We start from the raw sequence: 24,439 nt of genomic DNA, 5'->3' as shown, positions 1-24,439 counted from the left end.
CTGGAACGCCTGTCTCTCTGGACCTCCCAGCGAGAACAGTGAGGAATTCCAGACTCTCACTGACTTGGAGAACAGCTCTTCTGAGACTCTGAATCGGCTGCAAAGGGAAATTGTCTTCCTTTGGGGATTTAGTGGGACCGTGAGGGAAGGAACTGATGGACAAAGTCCCGTGAAGGCGCTTAATATGTTCCCCCAAATAATCTAAAATGACCTTCACATGCCCTCCAGGGTGGCCCCGGGAAAAACATCACTATATTCCTTCAGCTCTTACCTTGCTCTGCTTTCCAGAGCCTGACACAGGCAGAAACCCCACTGTTCTATTTCTCTCTGCCCTCAGGAACATTCACCAGTTGGGGGAAAAATAAGGCCAGAAAATTGTTGCTATGGGCTCTGTTTTGTGGAAGTTAAAATGCTGGAGCAAGAATCTGATTGCTTGATAGCTCCATCTCTCCCTCTCTCTCTCTCTCACCCCCCACCCCTTCTCGAGAGCTCTCTTCTCCCCCCTCCCCTCCACCCCCACTTTTTCTACTCTCCCCTCCTCCCTCCACTGGACTCCCAGTCCTGCCCCCACCCCGGGCCCCGAGGAGAGCTTTACAGGTTGTCAATGAAACATGGAATTATTTCCTTTGATGGCTTAGATAATAGTAGGAGCCAAAGCAATGAGTGAGGTCTGCTGAAACCAATGCAGTCCTGCCCGGGACTCGAGAGCCAATCGCGGGAGCAGAGGGCGGGGCGTCAGCGCCAGCAGATAATTGCTAAGTGCATCGCTAGCACAGTTGGGCCGAGCTGCCGAAAGGTCTGGTCGCAGAGGCAGGGACGTGTAGTCGTCAGCGTGCTCCATCCCGACAGCATCCTTCTACGGCTCGGCAGGGCAGCGAGCCTCTGGACACCCGGCCCTCCGCTCCGCGGAAAAGGTACTCCTGCCTGCGTCTCGGGGGGTGCTGCTCCCCCGGCGGGGCCATTCTCAGCGGCTTGGCAGGGTAGCAGATGTAGAGGGATTGCAGAAAGAAAAGTTTAGGGGAGAGAACGCGACAAAGGTGGGAATTCACCGTCTTTTGTTGGGATGAAAACAAGCTGACAATTTAGAAAACTTCTGCGCTGTCTAAACTGGCTTTGTTTACTCCTCTCTCAATTCGCTGCACTCAGGTCTGTGGAAATAGGTCTGGGCTGGGGCTCGGGTGACTGCACGGTTGGGGTGTAAATTCGGGTTTGTTGGGTGAAGGCAGTTGGACCCCTGGATGTGCTACTCCCTGGCAAACCCAGCACTGGGAGGCTGATGTTGAGAAATAGTTGGTGGGTGGGGTTTTCTGCCAGAGGGTCTGCCCCCTTTCCATTACCTTGACCTGCCTTCCCCCAACTATGTGACCTTCAACTTGAGTCCTTCCCCAAACTTCTGTTTCCTTCCTCCCTCCTATCCTATCCTTTTGCCCACTCTGTCTCCGTTCCTTTTTTTTTTTCTTGGTGGGAAAAGAAATTTCCCGGGGTGTGGGCGGCTGTCCTGTTTGACCTGATGGGCATTTATGTGCCACCCAACTTGGTGAGAAACCGATGGAACAGTTCTCAGAGGAAAAGAAATTACTTAATTGATTAGCTCCTGAAAACTGGAAGACTGTCCGGGCTTGGTGTGTCCTGAAATAAAGGGGACGGAACTAAATGGTATCCCCTGTGAAGGTTACACCCTTATCAGAGAAGGGCTGTCCAGGGCAGAACACACCAGTGATTGTAAGAGGCGGAGGGCAGACCCCTGGAGGCCGCCTCTGTTTAAGTGTGCAGGTACATCTGTGCCCCAGAGGGTGCAGGAACCCCCATCCACACCATTTCCGACCATTGCCACAGTCAGCAGCTGGTTCAGCCTCCAAACACCCTTATGCATTCTAAATTGCAGGACCACAAGGGCCTTACTTGCTCTGAGACCCACTTTTGGATCTGGGGAAAACTCCTTTCCTGGAGCTTCTGCAAATGGGAGGTGTTAGCTAGGCGTCCTAGGGAGCGAGGTCCCCATGGAGAGAAAGGTGATGTGCTTGGTCTTGAACTTCCTGCCAGCTTTGGCGCAGGCAGCTCCTACAGCCCTTCACCAGGTGTGCCTCTAAACCTGCTGGATGCTCTGGGGCTGTCAGTCCAGGACTCATCTTACAAGCCCCCGGGGCTTTGAGGGAAGTCAGGTGAATTGCCTCACCCTGATTTCTATCCTAGTCCTGAAGCTGGGGAGTTCAAGTCCCAGTCCTGGCAAGAAGTGAATATCCTGGGAGAGACATCCTCCGGCAACCCCTTGTCCCTAGGACACCCTTCCTGCTGAGATGCAGATGACAGGCACCCTTCTCTGGCTCCACAAACCACTTTCAGCTTTTAATTCTTTCCTTTAAGGGTCACAACAGGTCCTCCACCTCCTTTAGGAAGCTATTTGGGGGGGAGTCCTTATTGTTGAAGATCTACTCACAATGATTAAAAAAACAGCTGCCTCACTTTTTTGTTTGTTTGTTTGTTTGTTTTTTTTCCGGTCAGGATACAGTCAGCTTTCTCTTCTGCACATGTTGTCTGACAGTAAACAGAACAAACTTGCAGCCCTGCAAATTATGTCTTTTTGTTTGGGAGCCTGGAGTGGACATGGAGCTTTTGTCTGCTGTTGGGGTGAATTTGGCCACACACCTTCTCCCCTGTGGTCTGTCTAGGGCATGGGACCCCCAGAGAGCTCAGGAGAGGTGGCACCCAGCAGGTGGGGGGGAGTGTGAGAGGGGGCACTTTGGTTTTCTAGAAGGCGGTAACAAAACTAGAAAATGCTTTTGAGTTTCAGAGGTGCCTTGAACCAAAAAACTGGTAGCGAAAATTGAGGGTCCTTTCAATTGATGCTGATCTGCTAGATTTCTATCATGATAGAGGACATTCAAAGTAAAGCTTTTAAACCAGCTCCTGAATGGTGACTCATGCCCTGGAGAGGAAAAAGGCAGGGTGGGGGGAGGGAGCAGAGAGAGCGTTGGGAAGTGCAAGTGGGACACGCGAGGAACCCTTGCCTTGTCTTCTCCCTCCTCCTCATTCCTCTTCCTTGTAGTTCTTCATTTGGAACAAAGATCTTTAAAATAACAACTCTAGACTAAAAAAAGCATAATGGGAGCTGAAGAATAATTGATGAAATGCAAAACACCACCAGTGCAACTTCACCTTGGATGGGGCATGAGATCCAGGATCCAGCCCCGCCGCTGGGATCCACTTTGGAGAATTCAATCTCTGGTGTTAGGCTGATTGGTTCTTTGTGAAGCATGGTGCCTGTTTGTGTGTGAAGGGACTGATTGGTGCTCGGAAAATTAAATTTGTTATTCGTCATTTCACGGAACATGGTAGCTTTCGCCAGAACCCTGGCAAGCACCAGCCGTAGATCTAGCATTTTCTCCTCTCCCCAGTTGGGCAACTAGGCTTTCTCTCTTTTAACTACTGTGCTGAGTGGGGGTTCCCTGTCTCTGCTTTCATAAGCCCTGGGTGACTTACCTGGCAAGTAAAAGTCCCTTCCTTACTTTTCTGTTCTCTTTCTTGTCATCTCTTCTCATCATAAACACTTCAGTAAATAATCTCTTCACCAACCTACTTTGATCTCATCATTTTGTGCCAATTTTGCTCTTAAAGAAAACTGTCCCCTGAAAATAGGGTTCAAAACATATGAATATTTTTATAGTCCTTCTATTTTAAAATTTAATTTTGTGGTTTTTGGGGAAATCAAATAAGCACGTTTATTGTGTTAGGTGTTTTTGTGAGTCCTGTTGAGATGTCTTCTTTTTTCTCTTGAGTGAATGCTTGAACTCCCCAGTTGTTCTGGGGGTGTGTGTCTGGAGGTTTGAAATAGTCTGGAGTATCCCCCTCACACCTGAAAGGTGAAGAGATTGGAGAATGGTGCTTCTTTTTTCATCACAGGATGAAAGCTGTTTTGAAATCTAGGCCCTGGAATGTCCTCACCACACAGGGTTATTTCCCCCCTTCACTCTTGGGAAAATTTCACAGCTCAAATTATTAATAAATACTTCACTGGACTCACTTTTTTTTTTACACACACAAGCCCCCTTCCTCCCTCCGTACTCGGGTCTATTGCACACTGAACGATCTTACTTAATCTGATATATGCCTCTCCTTCTTCCTTCCCTTCTGATTCTTCCTTCCTGTCACTTAAGGGCAGCCTAGAGGTTGAGATTTAATTTTCAACACCCTGGGGCGCCTGGGTGGCTCAGTGGGTTAAGCCGCTGCCTTCGGCTCAGGTCATGATCTCAGGGTCCTGGGATCGAGTCCCGCATCGGGCTCTCTGCTCAGCGGGGAGCCTGCTTCCCTCTCTCTCTCTCTCTCTCTGCCTGCCTCTCTGTCTACTTGTGATCTCTTTCTGTCAAATAAATAAATAAAATCTTTAAAAATAATTTTCAACACCCTGCTTACCTCACTTCTAGAATGGTTAGCCAAGGGGAGTCAAGAATTCTGGGATGCCTATGGAGTTGCCCTGCAGGAGCTGTGAGGCAATGCTTCACCATGTTCTGTTCCATGCAGACCTCCCCAGAGCGCCTGGGGGGTACCCCTCATGAGAGAGCCGGGGGGAGGGTTCTGAACGCAGGCCTGTTAGATACCTAGGGACTCTACCAGCAGGACCCCTGCTGCTCCGCTGTCCTGATGCCCCCCACCCTCAGCCCCACGCATAGGACTGACCTTGGACACATTAGCCAGCCCTGAAATGCACCTGTCATTCTCCCAGTCCCTTTGTTCTTTGTTCCCTTCTGACCCTTAAATCTCTCTCTCCAGAGCTAGAAAGGATCAAATCTCCACTAAGGTGTAAATAGTGAAGAGTGTTGCCACCGACAGAAGTGTTTGAGTTCTTAATGGAAGTTAAAGCTGTTCACAGTGGAGTCACAGACATCTGCCTCGGGGTTCAGAAGGTGGGGTTTGGGTGGGGAGTGTCTGGGCAGTTGTGGACCTTTGTTTTTCAGTGAAGGCTGGTCCTGCTCTCACCTGGTCAAGGACATGCTGCAGCCACTCGGGGGGTTGCGCTGGCGATATTGGGCGTCTAGCACTCAGAACCAGATCCCTCAGCCGTGACCTTGGGCACTGCACCTACTTTGCCTGTTCTGACCTCAAGTTTCTTCATATATAGAGCTATGGGCTCGGACGTTCTCACGGATCCCCTTTCTGCGCTGTCGTTCTCTCTGGATGTTGCTGCTGGAATCCTACATCCAGCTGGGGATGGTGGAGCTTCTGAGGGACCTGGAGCTTGCGGCGTGGACTCTAATGCGGGCCACAGCACCCAGGGATGCTGTCAGAGCTGGAATCCGTGAGGGCAGGTCAGAGGGATGGTGGCTGCTCTGCCACAGGAAAAACAGGCTGAGGGGTGATGTAATAACTGATTTTGGTTTAGGAGGGGATGCTGGATGGAGGATGGCGACCAGCTGTTCTCCATCTCCAGTAGGATTGAACGAGAGAAAATAGACAGAAATTGCAGCAGATGGACTTAGATTAGGTATGAGGAAGAATTTTCCGTCAGCAAGAGTTGTTAAAAAGGGAAGGTTGTGGAGCCTCCGTGATGATCTTTAGGAAATGGATAAGCAGAAGATTCAGCTGGAGGAGGAGGCGGAGCGCTGTGAGGAGACTGTAGGAGGGGCTGTCTGGTCCCGGGATCCTGGCCCTTGCTGGAGGAGGAAGAGGAGGAGTGGGGGGGGTGTGTGTGGGCAGAGGCCCTTTGTGGTTTCTTAGGAACCTCACCTTTGCTCTGAGGCTGGCAAAGTGGCTGAGAGCCAGAGTCCCCGGGGAAGACAGGGAGGGGTGTGGCCAGCCTACATGTCCCTCCAGGTACCGCCTTGACTGGCAGAGCTTGTCTGCTGTTCAAGGCTCTCTATTCAAATCTAATCTTTCATTTCCAGATGTGGCAAATGAGCCCCAGAGAGGGGGCAGGCTTTGGTGTCCTCACGCCCTGACCCGACAGCAGAGCCAGGACCCGAACTGAGGTCCTCCAACTCTTCAGTCCATGTCATTTGCTTTGTAGCTCATTTTTTCTCTTGCTTCCAAATTGAATAGACCATTTACTTTTTCTGGGCTCCTAATTTTTCTCTGACCCAATGGTGGAGACAGGGACACCTGCCCTCCGTTAAGCAGAGTTTATGGAGTGCCCTTTCTGAGCACGGTGTACTCAACCCCACCTTCCCTGATTTATGTAGCAAACTCTTCCCCTCAGTGGGTGACTGGGCAGGGCTGCTGCAAAGCCAGGGCTGGGGGAGTGCCTGCCGGACACCAGAGCAGAAAAGAGGGGACCGGGTACAGCGGGAGGAGGAGGAGAGATACGAAAAATATTATTCAATCTGAATCGCACAGAGCTGACAGACTTGAGACATCTAGTTTCAGCTCCCGGTCGGACGAATGAAAGGAGAGGTTCACAGCACGCATAGGATCCAGAAAAGGCCCTTCTATCACCAGTTACCTTTACAAAAATAAAACAGAATTTGGAATTACCTTCAGATTCTCATTTCTGAGAGAAACTTCTATGATGTGGGGCTGAAATTCCACATTCCTTCCAGCCAGACTTGATTCATTACTGGCCGGACAGATCTGTTGGGTGTGCTTGGAGCCCCCTGGGAGGACCCTTCGGGGAGACCCTAGGGATGTTGCACACTGCGGCAAGGGGGTGTCCAGAGGCACGTCTCTGTGCTAACAAAGGCATGCTGAGCACCGTGCGCAGTGCTGAGGTGGGCACCGGGGAGTCTCTGTGAAATGGGATAAGCATGGTCCTTGTCCTGTGGGAACTTGCCAGGGAGGACCTTTGGCCTCCAAGGCAGCCAAGCCGTCTGTGTGTCTGAGGAGCCAAAAGGGAAGAGGGCACAGTGGGCGCCAAAGGCCTGGCTGCCAGGGGTGGGGGGCAGGGGGTGAGACAGCCTTGAAGGGTGGAGAGAGCTGAGGAAGCTGAGGGACAGGAGGCAGGGGGAGGGTGGGGAGAGCACAAGAAAGGACAGAAAGCCAAGGGGCTGCAGTGCCTTTCCTGGAAGGCGAAAGAACCCACATGCATAGAGAGAAGCTGGAGGAAACAGATGGGCAGGCTTACCCTTACTTGGTATGGTCAGGGGAGACCTCCTGGAGAGAGTGACACCTGACAGGAACTTGGGAAGTAAGTAGGATCCTACCAGGTGGATGCAGGGGTGGGGGGCGGGGGGATGGAGGAGGGCAGCCACGCTGGCAAGGCTCAGAAGTATGAAACAGCACAGTGTGTCAGAGCAGTCTGAGTAATACTTGGGTGTTGCTGTATCTGAGCACATGAGGTATGTTTTTGGGGTGCTGGAGGGAGAGAGGGTGGGAGTATACCCAGGTAGGGAAGGACCAGCTGGCCACGCTGAGGAGCAGAAGGGTTTTAGGCAGGAAAAGGCAGTCCCATTTGCATTGAGGACATGGGTGTTGTGGAATGGAGGGTGGGGTAAGGTTTGGGAGAGGCGAGGCTGGGCGAAAGGGCTGGTCCTGATGTCATTTGCTGCCATCCAGGTGAGCAGCGATGAGGGAGGAAGGAAGACCCTGGCAATGGGAGAAGAGGGGGGGGGCAGCATCACAGGGTGACCACTTTGACTTCCTAAGTTGTCCTCAGTCAGGTGAAAATGAAGAGGAATTTTTCATCCCCTGAAGGAGAAGCTGACAGGTGACAAGGAAAGGTCACATGGGTAGATGAGAGAGAGAGAAAGAGAGTGGTGTCCCCCACTGAAGACAGGATGGGAGCAGGTGGGTTTCAACCACAAGGAAAGGATATCAGCTAGACATTAGCATTAATGCCTTAATGGAGGGATTATTAAACACAGGGACAGGGTCAGCAAAGACCTCTATGAACTAAATCTCTTCCCATCTACTGTTAAAAAATCAGTCTGTCCCTTGATAGAAGAGTAGGCAAAGGATGTGAAGGGGGAGTTCAAACAAAGAGAAAAGAAATGCAAATGTCCAGAAAAAGATGTACAAGTGTCCAACCTCTCTAATAATTACAAGAGTACATTAGAAATAAGATAGCATTATCCACCTGCCAGACGAGCAAAAATGAAAACGATACACCCTGTGTTGTTATAAATGCCAGGATCGTGGACATTTGCAGACTTAGCTGGTGGGAAGATCATTTGCAAACACGGGAGACATATCTCAAAAATATACCCTCTAAACCAGCAAGCAATTCCTCTTCTAGGAACTTATCCTACGGACATACTCAGGGCTGCGCAAAATAGTTCTAATCAAGGATATTCCTTTCAGCATTATTCATTATAACAAAACATTGTATGGGGGGATTAATTAAATCTAATATGGCTCATCCATAAAATGGAAATCAAGGAAGCTATTAAAGTTACATTGGATAATACATAAGAATATGGGAAAATGCTAATAATATATATTAAGTCAATAAAGGTCTAAAAGTAAACAGGGTATAAATACAATTTTGTAAAAAAAAAAAAGAGATTCATACAGGTCATGAAAAATAGAATGGAATACAATATATCAGAGTGATAATGGTGGTGATGACCAGGTTTTAGGAAACATCTGATTCTTCCATTAAACTTTTCTATATTTTCCAAATTTCTTATAGTGAAGAGAAACACTCTTTTAAAATCAGTTATTCAAACCACAAATGTTGGAGCGGGGACTATACGTCTATACATGTAGCAAGTGTCCGGCTCCGTCTGGCTCCCTAAAAGTCATAAGGCATCCGGCCAGGTGACCTCAGTCCATTCGGTGAGATCAGATAAATGCGCAAAGGCAGTGAGTGCAGCATGGGGTCCCCTGCCAGAGTCGGCTTCCGATGTTGGGAGTGTGGGATCTCTTGGCCAGGAAGGGTGACCGCTGGTTGGGGGCTTGGGCAGGCTTGCTCCTTCCTCCTTCCCTCCTACCCCTTCCACACACATCGCCAGCCTTGTTCCTTTCAGTGGTCAGACCCAGCTTCACCTTTAGGTGGTGTGTTTGCCCGCTTCACACCCATCTGCAGATGTCCTAAGTGAAGTTGAGTCTCAGGCTACGACACGGTCAGGGTCACAAATCTAGTGAGTGGCAGAGCCAGGTGACAAGGAACTGGGGTGTCTGAGCCCGTGCTCCCAGTCTGGAGCGGGTTGTTTTGTAGAGCTTTTTGTGCTCTTGGGGATAGCTGGCAGGTTTCCAGCAGGAAGGTGTGAAGCCACCCTCCCCTCCTTCCCAGAAGCCGTGCCTTCTGCTTCATTCACTTATTAAGACCGAGTGACTGCTCTGACAGTTCCGACAGCTATCACATTTAGAGGAGTGACTTTGGGTGCAGAGGGTCCCCAGCGGTGCCCTCCTGCCTCGGCTTTCTCACCGAGTGCCTCATTTGTGGCTGGTTTTCCAGACAGCTCTTGCTTCCCCCCAGTGCTTTCCTTTGTTGCATAAACTCCGGGCAGCCTGAGAGTCCCTCTCTCTGTGCAAGTCACGGCTGCCTGGCTCCATGGTGTGTGTCCAGGCTGCGTGGAGGCTCTCCGAGGCACTTTCCCTCAGCAGGGCAGGGGGCAGCTCTGAGGGGCACATCCTTGGGGCTTTCACAGGCTTACCTGGGGAGAGTGGAAAGGCCTGCTAAAACGTAGGGCTGGATGAGGAGTGGTGTGGGCCACGTGGCTGGATTGCTGCCCTATTTACTTTAATAATAATGCACATTTGTATGGTGTTTTGTATTTGCAAGCCTCAGAGGCAGATGGGGCAAGTGTCTTTCTCCCCATTGTGCGGGGGAGGAAATTGAGACTTGGAAAGGCAAAGCCACTTGCTTCGGTTTGTATGGGCAACAGGCAGAAGAGCCAACATGGCACAAACCAGATTTTCTGCCCGCAGACACCGCCCTGCTCATAACTGACAAGGGATTCTTGCTGGCTACATGTCCTGGGTGCCATGGGGGTGGGCCACAGCATCCTGTGTGGCCCTGGCTGGTATTTGGTGACTTGGTTGACATGAAGGGACTTCCAGAACACGGTGCATTCAGCTGAGTCCTGTTGTGAGCCCGAGTCCAGTGGGTGCTGAGAAAGATGGGTGCCCATGAGAGGCTCATGGAGGATGAGGGAACTGAGCCCTGAAGGATGAGGGTGTTTGGGACAGAGAAGGGACCTTTTTGGTGCGAGTGGCGATCCGGAGCCAAGAAACGGCATGTGATGCTGGAGGCCACTGAGGGGCTGTGTGGCTGGTCAGGCGGTGTTGGGGAGAGGATCTGTACGTTTCCCTCACCCCAGGCTTTTTCATTTTTCAGAATCCCTCCTGTGTAGTAAGCTTGGGCAATGCCACCAGGAGAGAGGAGGTAATGGGTTGGAGTTTTCCTATGGGCTCCCTCCTCCTCACTGCCTCTCTTGATTTTGCTCCCGCTGAAAATGAAATTGCCCTATAGGGTTCCAGAAGACAGGAAGGGGCAGCTCGCCGGTTCCTATTCTGCCAGCCCTCCTCTGTCTGCCTGGAACTTAGGGTTTTCAAAATATGAGAAGAGGAAGGAAACATGATGAGCCAAAAGGAAAAGAAAGAAAAAGGGAGCAGAGTGGGGAGGAGGTGGGTGACTCAAGCGCGGTGTTTGGAAACGAGGGAGCAACTTCTAGCACAGTGAAAAAGCAGAAACAGAAGCTCTTTCTAAATTGTAGATTTTTTTAAAAAGATTTTATTTATTTGACAGAGAGAGAGACAGTGACAGAGGGAACACAAGCAGGGGGAGTAGGAGAGGGAGAAGCCAGCTTCCCTCGATGCAGGGAGTCCAACCTTGGGCTCAATTCCAAGACCCTGGGATCATGACCTGAGCTGAAGGCAGAGGCTTAATGACTGAGTCACCCAGACGCTCCTAAATTGTAGATTTTTAAGTGTGACGAGACATAAATAAGAAAGGAAAAAGAGACTGAGACTATCCTTTCTTTTCAAATTTTTCTTTTTTTTTTTTAAGATTGTATTTATTTATTTGACAGACAAAGATCACAAGTAGGCAGAGAGGCAGGCAGAGAGAGAGGAGGAAGCATACTCCCTGCTGAGCAGAGAGCCCCATGCGGGGCTCGATCCCAAGATCTGAGATCATGACCTGAGCTGAAGGCAGAGGCTTCATCCCACTGAGCCACCCAGGTGCCCCCCTTTTCAAAATTTTTGAACCTGTGGTCATCAGCCTCATTTTGAAGAGGAACTCGAGGCAGGTGCGGTTCACACAGCTGGCAGTGGTGGATGACAGCCTGGTGTTGTCAGCTGTGCCGCCCGTCCGGCTCCCCACTTCTGCTCCAGGTCTGATGGCCCTGGGGGTCTAGGAGAAGGAAAGGAGGGGGGTCCTTCTGCCTCCAGAGCAGCCCCTTGTCTGTTTCTCCATCCTGCCTCCTCCTGGTTTCCAGAAGGCTCTGCAGAGAGGTGTGGGGAGCAGCTGGCTGGCAGGCCCCTTGTCGCTGGGGACCCAGCAACTTGTCCATTCCCTGGGATAGGTCCATGAGTGATGCCTCAGGCTGCAGGGCTGGGAGAGCTTGAGGCTGGCCCTGCTCTTTGATTTCACCATGATGGAAATGATGGGCTTCTCTCTCTCATCCTTCAGTTTCCTGAGCAGGGATGTGAGCTTCTGAAATGTTCTGTGTTCACTTAGTCATTGCTCAAAATAACGAGAATTGACAGTCACAGCTCTAAGGTTTTAGGACACAGTTAGTGGACAAAACTGACCCAGTCCCCTATCCTCCCCGAGATGCTATTCCAGTGAGGGGAGACAGATGGCAAACAAAGAAGTCAGTTTGTAGGAAGGCTGAGATGTAAAATGGGGAAAAATGAGGGAGAGCAAGGGAACGGGGAGAGTGTGTGGGGAGGGGGTGTCCAGGAGGGTCTTAGTGACAAAGCAACACCAGAGCAGGGACCCAGGCCGTGGAGGGTGACCCTTGAAGATGTTTGAGGGAAGGGCAGTGCAGGCCAGGAGAGGTCCTGCAGCTGGAGATACCGGGGGACGTGGTGGCAGGGAGGGTTAGATGTAGCCATGAGGTCAAGGTGAGCTTCGTCAAGCCCCTGAAAAGTTTTGAGCAAAGGTATAACACAGTATATAATTTAAAGGGATTGCTCTGACTGCCTGGTGTGTGCCCTGAGAGCATGTTATGGGAGAGCTGTGTGGGGGCAATGACTGACGCTGGCCAGAGAGGGTGGTGGCTTGGATTAGTGGTAGTAGTTGGGGGCGGGGGGGAGGGTGAGGAACAGTCAGATTCTGGGTATGTTTTGAAGGTGGATTTCATGATGGTTTGAATGTAGGGTTTGAAAGAAAGAAGGTTCACAGATGATTTCCAAGGCATTTGGGATGAGATAGAAGTCCGTGGAAAGGATGAATTGGGGGAATACAGGAGGTGAGAATTTTGTTCGGGGAGATGTTAGACGTCCAAAGGAAATGCCTGCTAGTCAGTTGGGTTATGGGTGTAGGGTTCAGAGAAGAAGTCTATGCTAGTGAAAAATCTTGGGAGTTGTCCGTGTATTGATAATATTTAAGGTACGGGGCCAGATGAGGTAACCTTGAGAGTGAGTGTAGAAAGGAGCTACAGAGACTGAATTCTGGGAACCCCAATACTTAAAGATCTAGAATAGGAATTGGTGAACTTTCTGTTGAAGAGTCAGAGAGTAAATATTTTAAACTTTCCGGTCCAAATGGTCTTTGCTGCAGTGAGTCTGCTTTGCCAGTTGCAACAGGAACGCAGCCGCAGATAACAGGTAAAAGAATGAGTGTGACTCTCTTCAATGAAACTTCATTTGCACAATCAGGCCCCTGGCTTCCAGGGCTTTGTGTGCTGACCTTTGTTCTGGAAAGGGAGGATGAACCTGCAAAGGAGACAGATAAGGAGCAGCCCCTGAGGTAAGGTTGCCTCAGAACTTAAGTGAGGCATTTTCAAGGAGGGAGTGATCAGTGGGATCCCATCCCGTGTGAAGTCTGTGGGGACTGAGTAGCAGCGAGCTGAAGGAGTGCGAGGTGAGGGCCTCGTTGGAGCAGGTTGGTGGAAAGGGTTGGGTAGAGCTCATGAAGACAACCTATGGAGAAGTGGGGCGTGAGTGTGTGTGTGTGTGTGTGTGTGTGTGTGTGTGTGTGTGTGTGTGTGTGTATGTGTGCTTAAAATGGGAGAAATAGCAGGCTGTGTGTGCTGGTCAAACAACCCAGTCAAGATGGGGGGAGGGGGTTGGGAGAGGGGGTGGGGTTATGGATATCGGGGAGGGTATGTGCTATGGTGAGTGTTGTGAAGTGTGTAAACCTGGCGATTCGCAGACCTGTACCCCTGGGGATAAAAATATATGTTTATAAAGCTGTAAAAAAAAAAAAAAAAAAAGAAAGAAAGAAAGAAAGGATGAATACCCAAGTTTTGTAGCAACATGGACGGGACTGGAAGAGATTATGCTGAGTGAAATAAGTCAAGCAGAGAGAGTCAATTATCATATGGTTTCACTTATTTGTGGAGCATAACAAATAGCATGGAGGACAAGGGGAGATGGAGAGGAGAAGGGAGTTGAGGGAAATTGGAAGGGGAGGTGAACCATGAGAGACTATGGACTTTGAAAAACGATCTGAGAATTTTGAAGGGGTGGGGGGTGGGAGGTTGGGGGCACCAGGTGGTGGGTATTGTAGAGGGCACGGATTGCATGGAGCACTGGGTGTGGTGCAAAAATAATGAATACTGTTATGCTGAAAAAAATAAAAAAAATTTATAAAAAAAAAAAAAAAAAAAAAACGATCTGAGAATTTTGAAGGGGTGGGGGGTGAGAGGTTGGGGACACCAGGTGGTGGGTATTGTAGAGGGCACGGATTGCATGGAGCACTGGGTGTGGTGCAAAAATAATGAATACTGTTATGCTGAAAAAATAAAAAATTAAAAAAAAAAAACAAAAAAAAAAAACAAAACAAAACAAAAAAAAACAACCCAGTCAAGTATACAAAGGTGATGTGGGTGACAACTGCTAGAGTCCTGGGGAGGGGGAGGGGCTGGGATCCAGTGCCTGGGTGGGCATGGCCCGGCTGGCTGAGTGGACAGCCAGGGGAGGGACAGGTAGTCAGGTGGGTGAGTGGGGGGTGTGGTGGGATGGGTGGGGGTCAGAGTGGGGACCCTCTTGTTGCTCATTTTCTCCGTGACTGGGAAGAAAGATCAAGAGCTGTCGGGGTTGGCGGTGTGAGGAGGAGGAGGCCTCGGTCACCCCTGATTGGGGACTGGGGCAGGCGTGGCTGTCCAGAGACAATGAAGAGGGTGTGAGTCTCTAAATCAAAATTAAAATGTTCGTGGTGATGCTATCAGGGGAGCATGGGGGCTCTGTAAATTCTGAAGAGTTAAGACTGAATCAACACGGCCAAGTTGAGGGTGTGGGTTTAGATTCCTCAAAGAGTCTCAGATTCCCACAGGCCTGGAGTGGCCTACCCAGGTGCCTCTTGTACTGCTTTTTTTTTTTTAATTGAGCTATAATTGACATGTAACATTATATTAGTTTCAGGTGTACAACCTAATGATTTGATGTATGACTATACTGCAACATGAGCACCACAGTAAGTCTAGTTAAATCCACCACTACGCATGTTTACTTTTTTTTTTTTTTTTTTAACAATTGTATTTTGAGGAAAGAGAGTTGCTGACTGGAGATTCTAGGACTCCTCCGAAATCAAACGGTTATGTGAGGTGAGAGAGACCATTGGCCTGGGGTTGGGGGTGGGTAGGGAAGGCCCACTGCACTTTTTTTTCTCTCCTGCTAAAGCTTTTTTGTCTGAAACGTCTTACTTACTGTTTACATCTTTTTATGAGGCAGGAGAGAGGAGGGAATGAGAGGAGAATTCCTCTCTCTAATTTTTGGGTTTTTTTTTAAGATTTTATTTATTTATTTGACAGAGATCCCAAGTAGGCAGAGAGGCAGGCAGAGAGAGAGAGGGGGAAGCAGGCTCCTGCTGAGCAGAGAGCCTAATGTTGGGCTCGATCCCAGGACCTTGAGATCATGACCTGAGTCGAAGACAGAGGCTTTAACCCACTGAGTCACCCATGCACTCCCCTCTCTCTAATTTTTATGTGAAGACATTGTCCGGGGGAAGGAAGGGACCTACCCCAGGTCCTTGATCTGAATGTGGGGAGGATCCCATAAGGTGGGGGATGAACCCTCTGGTGTCATCCTCTCAGATGCCCTAGGACAGTGAAGGGAGAGGTGGAAAGCGGCCTCCTGGTGAAATCCCTATAGTCTGGGAAGTGGGAACTGTTCACAGAAACTAGAAGGAAATAGAACACCTCCTTAGTTCTAGTTAGATGCCTGTAGGGAGAGAGCAAGGAAGACAGGTGAGGGAATAAGTGGCATTGGTGGAAGGAAACTGACTTGGGGGCTTTAGAAAAGAGAACAGTCTAAGATCATAGACCCAGCAAAAAGCAAGGCAGACGCTTCCCTCCTAGACCATGCCTTGTGAGTGGGTAACCCATCTTGAGGGGAGTGGGGGATGCTCGGGGACTAAAGAAAGTGTGCCGAGGGACCGGTTTACCATGATGCACTGTCCGTGCAGCCCAGAAAGGGGCATAGCCAGGTACAAAACTGGGCGTGTACAGGATACGTGACTGTCCCTGGGCCCATTCCGGTTTCAGGGAGGGCACTATTCTGGGACGGCAAAGGGTCCAAAACCCTGTGCTCACTTAGGGAATGAGGTTGTTTCCAGGAGTGATAAATGCCCTAAAGGAGTTTGTGGTTCAGGGCTGACCAAGGAAGGCGATGCACTCATCTCTTCTCCAAGTCTTATTTCTGGTGGTCTTTTGGAGATGAATTAGAGAATATGGAAACGCAGAGGTGTAGGGACCCAGAGTTTGTCCAAACCTAAGTTATCTCCATGTGCCTGGCTCAGACCGTCGGTGTAGCTGCTTCAAACTTTCGTTTCCCCAGCTTTCAAATAAATGAAACCATCTCATAGATTTGTTGTAAGGATTAAGCAGAGTATTAGGTATAAAGTGTCCAGCGTAGTGCCGACAATAGAGCAAGATGCCAGAATCTAGGGGAATGCAGGCTGACAGGGGTGTGGGCGCGAGGGCAGCTTCTCTCTAGGGATGGGCCAGGCTGGGCCAGGCAGGTCCCGGATTCCCTTTGCTTCTGCTGCAATAGCCATCTCCACATGGCTAGTGGAAAGGTTGGAAGACCTGTTTCTGGGCTTCAGAGCTCCAGGCTTCTTCCCAAATATTGCTGGTCAAGGGACCAGAGTAGAACAGTATAGAATTACCAAATAGTGCAGTGCCTTCGAAAAAAATAAATCTGGGGAAAGAAACTCTGAGAGCTGCAAAAGCCATAATATTGAGAGAGATTTAAAGGGAACCCAAAATCCCTGCAATGCTTAGAACAGCAGGAACATAGATTTCTCACACTAATCAAGTGATTTGTGGGAAAATCCCATCCATCTCCCTAACCTGAGCCGAATCGAGCAAACGATGGCTGCGAGTTGCACAGTGAGCTCTGAGGCAGGCGCGAGGCTGGTTTATGACCCTGCAGAACTTCCCTGCGGCGTGAATTCCAGACCAAGCAGGTGATCCCCCAAGGAAGGGAGCCCCCTCAGCCAGTTCCCTATCAGCTGTCAGCGCGAGGTAGTTTGTAGGGTAGGAGGGTTTCTCCGACCTGCCTGTGGCAGAGCTTCTGGGGAAATCCTCTCATCCGCTGAGAGGATTTCACACGTGTGTGTGTGTGTGTGTGTGTGTGTGTGTGTGTGTGTGTGTGTGTAGGGGGGGCATCTGAGGAGGGATGGTGGTGGACAGGTACGGGCCCATGCACTTAAACGTGACATTGACATGGGAGCTGTCTGTCCGGGAGATACTCCTGTCTCTGCCTGGGGGGACGCTTCTCATGGGCTGCGCTTCTCAACAGGGCTGTGTCTTCAACCCCTTCCATGCAATCTGCCCCATGTGGTGGATACTAAGTATCACTTTTTTTGACCGTGAATGGATTTTTCCCAGTCTGGGTTTAGTTAAATTCCAGGGCGTTCTGAGTAATCTCAAGATGGTTTAGGTGAAGTCGGTTTAAACTTTTTGCAACGTAGAGAGGAGACACTGGATGTGTCACACTTGACATGTGGGGAGATGGGTGGGTGGCCGGGTTGGGCTGAGGAAGGAGGGGTTGGGGGTGATGTGTGAATCTTGGCACAAGCCTGTAGTGTCAAAACATCCAAAATGCTGAGGGCTGTTTTTCTACACAGAAAAATAAATCCACTAGAGTTCAGAGAAAGAGGAATACAGTGGCTAAAGACAGAAAAATGTTTCACTCTGTGACTAATCCAAACAGCAGAATAGTTAGGCAGGTGGGGTTCTGGAGTCAGGCTTGGATCCTGGCTCGGAAAGTGAGCTGTTTGACCTTGTCAAAGTCATTCAGCTGGGCCTCAGTTTCTCCCTCTGCAGCAGGAGGATGAGAGGGCCCACCTTGCCAGGATGTCATGTGGTGGTGAGGTAAGGCCCTGTTGAGCTCTTACCACTGATAACAATGCCAATGATAACAATAATAAAAGTGCTAATTAAAATGGAAATGAGATGCCATTTTCCCAGCTATAAAATTACTGAAGGTTAAAAATGACATTGCTCAGTGTCATGGAGATATGATAGAACGGTATAAGGTCCTATTATTAGAACTATAATTGGTGCAGCCTTCCTGGTAGGCATGATTTTGGGGAGTTCCGTACTTTCGAATTACTTCTAAGATTCTATCCGGAGGAAATGATCGGAGATGTGAGGAAACGTGTGTGTGAGAGAGCGTACACTGCGGTGCTACTAGTTTTTCTGAAACGCTGGAATCAACTTTCCCCCAGAGCAGGGAACTCGTTACACAGATTATGGTACATCCATACAGTGGAGTAGTAGGCAGCCAAATAAAAATATCTGGAGAATGTTAGTGACGTGACACCATACCCATCAAGTCGTAGGTTTGGTATTTTCTAAACTGCCTAATGAAATACATACATATGAGCATAAACATGACTGTAGTACATGAAGATGTTAACAGAGATTCTCTCCAGATGGTGAGATTATGGATGATTTTTTTTTCCTTTCTGTATTTCCTTCTGCAGCTTCCTTCTCCAGATATCTTAGAATGAGACTTTATTATTTTTTGTAATAATAAATAATACATAAATAATACAAATATTTATGTATTATTTATATATTAAATATATTAATATATACTAAATAATATGTATTCTATTTTATATAATAAATACATAATAAACATAATTTAACAGGAGATCTGGTAACCTGAATGGATCAGGTGCTTGTACTGTTCGCATAGTATTTCTCTGGGGATCAGGCCTGGTGTGGATTCCCCTGAAGCTTGTTGGGAGGCTGGATGTGGATCCTTCTCTCCCTACCTCCCTGACCAACGCAGAAGAAACCAATGTCTTGGAGATAAAAACAAACATTTAGAGGCGAGGATGCAGAAGTGGGTGTGTGGTGAAGCCGGCAGCAAGCGAAGCAGATAGCTTGCCCTGGTTTGCTCTCAGCCTTGAAATCCATTAGCTTCCTGGGAGCCACAGATGGTGACAACCCACGTGTCTCGTCACTACCAAAGCCATACCCAGACTGGAGCCTGCTGCCCTCTTTCCTTACGGTTGTCACCAGGAAACCAGGAAGAGGTATCTTAAAACAGCAGCCCTGCCCACAGGATGCTCCTAGAACATGGGGGCTGGAGATGCCAGGGAGGATGTAGGCCACTTGGCAGTGGCCGTGATGGGTCCAGGGGCAGGTGTGTCTTACAGGACACTGTGGTCCCCAGCCTGAGCCAGGTTACAGGGATATCTGACCTATGGCATCATTCATGTTGAAGCATGGGACATCTGAGCAGAATGTTCACAATTTTTTTAATTCACTAAGTGTACTGATGGAGCTGGCTATGTCATAGAAATAATTCTTTTATTTAGCAAGTACCTCTTGAGGACGTGTCATGTGTCAGGTCTGGAGTTAGGTACCAGATATTCCCTGGTGAATAAAACAGAGACCTCAACCTATGTAGAATTTACTCTTTCTGTGCGTTGGACAACTTAGTTCTGAGATACAGGTCTTTCAAAATCTGGAATTTTTTTCATATATTGGTTTTGCTGAAAGTAGGACATACTTGCTTTAGGTCTGCGGGATATTGTAGAAATAGTGATTTTTTTTTTCCCTTTAGTGCAGGTGTCCCAAGTGTTATATAAGTTTAAATATTTTTCTTTAATTCATCCTTATGACATCCCTGCGAGATGGGGCAGGGAGGGGGTGCTGCCTGCCTTCAAGTGAGGTGTGGAGAGGACATTTTTGGCTCTCACTTTGGCCTTGCTGAAAACGTCAGGTTGGCTGCTGACTTGAGTTCAGTGAGGCTGTCTCTCTTGATTGACTGTTGATGGCCACTGGCCACTTGGAGGCCCTTCGCTGAGGAGAGGTTGTATGTTCTCTGCCCTCTGGAAACTGCTCCTTTACCTCGGAACTTTTTTAAAACTTGAAAATACAATGGCTATTGTGTTATTTTTTGGATTACACTCAGAGCCAGAATCAGGTTCCCTAAGATCCTCTGAGGTATACAGGATTATGTTTAGCAAATGTAAATTGGAACTTTTGTAAAGATGCTGCCTTCCTCTGTATAATATGTTGTGACTTAGGTTTTTCCTCTCTGCTTTGGAACACACCCAGGTGTTTTGCTTCTTTTAAAGACCTGACATGGCCATGGCCGGCTCTATAAATAGTAGCAAACATCAGCTATAATGCTGGCATGATGTTGGGTTTTTTTTTCCTACCACCCACTGAGAGTCTTGGGAGAAAATTCTCTCTCCACGCATGTGCATGCGTCCACACACACACTAATAGTTCTATTTAGACATAGGGAAAACCCTGAATGTGTCCAAACACATATGCATTTTGTTTCTTTTGGTTTTTAGGAATTTGGTAAAAAGGAGTTAAAGAGCTTTCAACAACAACAGAAAACAAAATGACTTTCCCAAGTATCTACAATGTCCAGGTAGAGTGCTCGATTAAATTACCCCCGTCACCAAAACTCACAGGCCAATGAGAGGACAGGTTTATTAGTAACTAACTAATAGTACCAGACTTCTTGGGCATAAAATGGGAAAAGATTCCTTTTATAAATTCCTGGGTTTTTTTTTTTTTAAGATTTTATTTCTTTATTTTATAGACAGAGAGCACAAGTAGTCGGAGAGGCAGGCAGAGAGAGAGGAGGAAGCAGGCTCCCTGTTGAGCGGAGAGCCCGATGCGATGCGGGCTCCATCCCAGGACCCTAGGATCATGACCTGAGCCTAAGGCAGAGGCTTCAACCCACTGAGCTACCCAGGCGCCCCCCTGGGGATTTTTAATAGTTGTGGAAAGAGTTGCTAACAGTTGTATTAGTTTGCTAGGATTGTGGTAACAACGTCCCACAGACTGAGTGGCTTGAGGAACAGAAATTTCCTCTCTCACAGGTGGAAAGGCTGGAAGTCTTGCATTAAGGTGCCTCAGGTTCATCCTGAGGGTTTGAGGAAAGGAGCTGCTCTAGGCCTCTTTCTTTGGCTTGTAGATGACCATCCTTCCTGTGTCTCTTTGAATTGTCTTTCCTCCACACGTCTGTCACTGGGTCTAAATCTCCCCCTTTCATAAAAGTCCTAGTCATGCTGGATTAGAGTCTACCATAATGACTTCATTTTAGCTTGATTACCTCTGTTAAGACCCTGTCTCCAAAGGTCAGGCTCTGAGGTGCTGTGTGTTAGAACTTGGAATGTGAATTTTCTGGAGGAGGAGGTACAGTTCAAGCCACAACAACAATCTTTTAGGTGATACTTGTATATCTGGGAATTTCTTGCCTTAAACCATCTGAGATTGATAATATTTCTCCCCCTTTTCCCTCACTGAGGAATGACTTTACACTTCTCACATTTTTTTTGAATTTAACTTTACTAACTCAATCCCCCCTATGGTAGCCAAACCCATTTCCTCTTCTGTGGAGCAAAAAGAAGACAACTGGTCATCAGCCTTGGTCTAGTGGCTTAATAGCCATCTTGAAGGGCATGACATTCCATCTTTTCATTCTCCCTCATGTCTTGGCCTCCTTGCAGCCTGACCAGTGGGCTCCTCTAAGGAATGTCTTGGGGGAGGTCCTGTCCTTCTCCAGATGGGTACCCCTGGGTCCTGTGGGCAGACTTGGCCCTGCTGAGGGATGTGGGAAGCAGAGAGGGCAGGGAGGAGGTTATCTGCATTCGGCTCCTGGCCTTGCTGTCTTCTGGGGCCACCAAGCTCTGACTGCTAGTTTGCACAGCCCCCTCCACACCTGGTGAAGACACCATATACCACACACAGCACCTGTTTCTCCACTGTTCTTCTTCTCTTGGCAATCCCATAGGTAATAAATAGTATTTTCACTGCCAGTGGGGAGCTGTGAGCACCAATACGCTATATTGTAGTTACTACTTTTCAGACACACTCATTCATTTCTTTTTCTCTAATCAGCTGCTCACATGAATACACTGTATTATGTTCAGTGCTTTTCAGACACATGCTCACTAGCTGTTTCTTTTTAACCCATTCCCATGTCTGAACCAAGCTGACATGCTCCTTGGTCTCCCTGCTCAGTGTTTCATGTTATACCCACAGTCATCACCCTCAAGGGGATGGTACTGGGGAGAGGCAAGACTCAAACTCAGGGCTATCTTTGTAGTAAGTATACCTGCCTGGACAGGAGATTTTAGGTTCACTCTCATAGATGACACTTGGATAGGGAGCCAAGGAAGAATCTAGAGTTCCTCTAGGGAGAGCTAGAAACCTGAAGTACAGGAATAGAGCCAGGTGTGGCAGAGAAGAAAGAATTTGGTCTTATTCCTGGCTGTCCTGCTGCCTTCCTGGATGCTGCAGGGAATGTAGTGACCAGTTCTGGGGACAAGTACAAACAAGTTCAGGGCATGGAGGACCGGCAGGTGTATGTTCTTTCTTGGGTGTTCATGTACCCTGCTCCTGACGTTCTAAGCAGTACAGCCAGAAAATCCAGTAGGAAAATGGGAAGAGGGGGAGTCATTTTTCTTCTGTTGAATTATGAATACAGACACCACCATCACCTTTGGTTTTGCTACTAAAATAAACCATGTCAGAAGCCACACCTGCTGCAGCCAGTCAGACCGAGAGTTATAATTAGTTATAATTAGGGAAGGCCTTGGGCCACTGAAAGCACTAAAAAAGTTCCAGTAGCCAAAAGGCATTCATGTGCAAAAGTGTAACCATTAAGAAATTGTGTTTAAATTAGGTATGCTTAGCGGCCCTGGGAAGGATGCAGAGGAACGAATGCCAAATGTAAAGCAGATTTCGTAGTTTTCCCTTGGGAGTGGGAGTGAAGGGAAAGCTTAGGAAAGCTCCATCTCATTAGCTTGGGGGGGGGCATTCTTTTCTGTCAACCACGGCTGTGAGCCCCCAGTCGCAAGATTCAGTGGCTGGATCATTCCAACCACACGGAAGGAAACTGCTAGGTGAATCCTGGAGTTTCACTCCACTCTGGGGTTTCCCCGGTACACGTTATCATTTAAAAACAAATATACACATGCTTTCCCAGTACCTTCCATCCCCATCATCTTGAGGTGAGCCCAGATTGTAACTCTTGCTCTCTCCAAGGTTCTTTTCTTCAAGAGGATGCCAAGTGGTGATGATCTTAGCAGCTGGATGTGACAGGTGCATCGTTAACGCATGACACAGTGGCCCACAGTGGTTCTGCTTCTCGAAGAGCACCTAAGCACAGACATTTGATGGGACCCCCTCAAGTGTTCAGGTGTGTGCCGAGGCCACAAGAGGCTGAGGAATTGGCCCTGCCCACGAGCTGCATGATGCAGATGAGGAGAGAGACATACCTCAAATGAGCAGAGGACTAGGACGTGTTGAGTGGGTCCTAGAGAGGGCAGTAGACATACAGAAGAAGGTGACCATTGAGTGGTGGTCAGAGAAGGCTGCAAGGGTAAGTACAAGGAAGGGTTGAGCTAAGCTTAGTTAAACTTAGGAAGGAAAGGAGAGGGAAGAAGCCAGGGTCTTGGGCTGGGAAGGTGGCAAGAGCAGAAACATGAATGTGGTAGGGGAGATGAAAAGGAGAATGACTTGAGGTCTCTTGGCCACTAGCCTGTGAGGAGTGATGATGCTTTGAAGAACAGTCCTAGTCTGTTTTCTATAAAGCAGAAGTGGTAAAGGGGAAGGACACCTCTAGCTCATCACAGAATCCTGAGCAACTGGCCTCAGCAAGCCCTTTTCCTGCCTGGCAAGGCTGTGGCTCTTGTTCAACCCATTTCTCCACTGCCTGGCTGCACACTGAGTTCCCTGTGCCCAGTGAAACCCCAGCTCTTCCCTAAAGACCCTCTGTTGGCCCACTATCAGAATTGGCCCCCTCTACCCCTCTACCCCTCAACTCTACAGGTTCAAATCCTACCCCATCCTTCAAGGTTCAGTTCCAATGTCACGTCTTCTGTGGAAACTGCCCCGATCTCTCCTCTCCTGACCCTGGCTCTCAAGGATGTTCTAGTCACTTCTGAGTATTTCTCTTAAATGTTCTTACTACTTACTAGTGAATATTGATTGAGTACTTACTATGTACCAGACGCTATTCTCTATGTTGGGTAAATCAATGAATAAATCAAAGATTTCTGCTCTCCCTGAGTTTACATTCTAACTGGAGAACACAAATAATGAAGAATACAAATGACACAAAAGCAGATTATATACAGTTTTAGAAGCTTGATAACTAGGGCAGGGGGGTAGGAGGGACACGGTGGCTGGATGATGGACATTGGGGAGGGTATGTGCTACGGTGAGTGCTGTGAATTGTGTAAGACTGAGGAATCCCAGAACTGTACCCCTGAAGCAAATAATACATTATATGTTGTTAAAAATAATAATAATTTAAAAAGAAACCAAAAAAAAGTAAATGTTATTGAAAAAGAATACTGGGGGCAAGAGGTGGGGTTGGGAATGGTGAACTAGGGACAATGGCATCAGGTTACAATCTTAAATAGGCTAGTCTATAAATAGGGATCCTGAAGAGAGTCCCATGTGTGAAGACTTGGGCAAAGGCCCGAAGGTGGAAGCAACAAGGAGGCCAGTATTGTTGTTGTTGTTGTTTTAAAGATTTTATTTATTTATTTGAGAGAGACAGACAGAATGAGTGGTGGGGAGGGACAGAGGGAGAGAGAGAAAAAGCAGATTCCCTGCTGAGCAGGGAGCCCAGTGTGGGGCTCTATCCCAGGACCTAGAGGTCATGACCTGAGCTGATGGCAGATACTTAACTGACTGCGCCACCAGGCACCCCAAGGAGGCCAGTATTGTTGTATAGACTGAGAAAGAGAAAGAGAAGCAGAGAAGGAGGTTAGGGAAGGAGGTCAGAGAAGAGCAGGGGGGACAACATATAGGGCCTTATAGACCAATTTGAAGGACTCACAGAGACAAGCAGGATTTTGAGCAGAAGAGTGATATGATAAGACTTACTGTTTAAAAGTCTCACACTGGATGCTGTGTTCTGAACAGACCAAAGGCAGGGAAAGGTGGAAGCAGGAGACCAG

The 24,439-nt window shown here is 48.4% G+C and overlaps 1 protein-coding gene across 1 annotated transcript in view; it reads left to right on the top strand.

The window, feature by feature from the left end:
- The first annotated feature begins 794 nt into the window (after positions 1 to 794).
- ZMAT4 (zinc finger matrin-type 4) overlaps positions 795 to 24,439 on the top strand; it is a 347,134-nt gene continuing 323,489 nt past the window's right edge. Inside the window, exon 1 of the mRNA XM_047717168.1 lies at positions 795 to 914. The gene's annotated coding sequence lies outside the window, so the exon portion shown is untranslated. The remainder of the gene's footprint in view (positions 915 to 24,439) is intronic.

Source organism: Lutra lutra, chromosome 2 (genome assembly GCF_902655055.1).
Source record: "Lutra lutra chromosome 2, mLutLut1.2, whole genome shotgun sequence".
Taxonomy (NCBI): domain Eukaryota; kingdom Metazoa; phylum Chordata; class Mammalia; order Carnivora; family Mustelidae; genus Lutra; species Lutra lutra.
This window is presented reverse-complemented; position numbering and strand designations above follow the sequence as displayed.